This window comes from Rana temporaria, chromosome 1 (genome assembly GCF_905171775.1).
Source record: "Rana temporaria chromosome 1, aRanTem1.1, whole genome shotgun sequence".
Lineage (NCBI taxonomy): Eukaryota > Metazoa > Chordata > Amphibia > Anura > Ranidae > Rana > Rana temporaria.
Genome location: NC_053489.1, coordinates 50,469,151 through 50,470,219, shown reverse-complemented (window position 1 = coordinate 50,470,219; position 1,069 = coordinate 50,469,151). Strand labels below are relative to the sequence as shown.

General features: G+C 48.7%; 1 non-coding gene across 1 annotated transcript; it reads left to right on the top strand.

The window, feature by feature from the left end:
• Window positions 1-212: 212 nt before the first annotated feature.
• TRNAE-UUC lies at window positions 213-284 on the top strand. The gene has a single exon. It is a non-coding gene; the product is annotated as a tRNA-Glu (tRNA).
• Window positions 285-1,069: the final 785 nt, after the last annotated feature.

Here is a 1,069-nt window from a genome sequence, read left to right as displayed (position 1 = left end):
ACATAACTGATGTACTCCACTCAGCGCAGGCGGAGTGGAGGCCTCATATGGGCAGCACAAAGGCTTAGGGGTTAGCCTTGCAGCACTGGGGTTCTTGGTTCAAATCCTGACCAGCTCACTATCTGCATGGAGTTTGTATGTTCTCCCTGTGCTTGCGTGGGTTTCCTCCGGGTACTCCGGTTTCATCCCACACTACAAAGACATGCTACCTTGCATTGGTGGTGCAGTGGCGAGCATAGCTGCCTTTCAAGCAGCTGACCCGGGTTCGATTCCCGGCCAATGCCATCTCCAATACTTGGAGTCCTCAGAAAGAAAAGCGCTATGTAAGGTCAATGCTGAGTATATATTAGCAGTGGAATCAAACTATCAATTAAGTTGGACAAACAAGACAAATGGCTGTTCCTAGAAGAAGGCTCAACAAAAAATCTGAGGAACTCTCCAAGAGACCAGGTACCGCTGTACCATTACAGGTTTCTACACTGGTGGCGGCTGCCACTCCAGCAATCGAAGAGTCTTCCCATCAGCCCTCCCAGGAACCCGGCACCTCTGTACCAACACAAGTCCCCACACTGGTGGCGCCTACCTATACAGTAAACAGATGGTCTTCAGATGGTCGGTAGGTACAGCTCTACCGACACAGGTCCCCACACCGGTGACAGCTGCCACTTCAGTAAACAGAGGATCTTCCCATCAGCCCTCCCAGGGATCAGGTGCGGCTCGAAGAAACATCGACCGTTTGGCATCTGCCATCTCAGCTATCTTGAGGAAATGGCAATCAGCCCTCCTAGGGACTAGGTACGACTTTACCAAGACAGATCTCGGCACCAACGCTTCATTTACTGAGATCACCTAAAAGGTATTTCCAATTTTTCAGACCCATTTCTTACACCTACTTTATATTTTCTACTTGTGTCCATTCACATAGCATATCTTTAAGAAATTTTTAAAAATTGCCGATCACAATTAATGGCAGAACTAAATGAAAAACAAAAACCATGGCCACCAAAAATCCAGACCCCCTCCTAAGCATACATGCTTTCAGGCCTTGTCAGGGGGAGGGGGGTTCCCC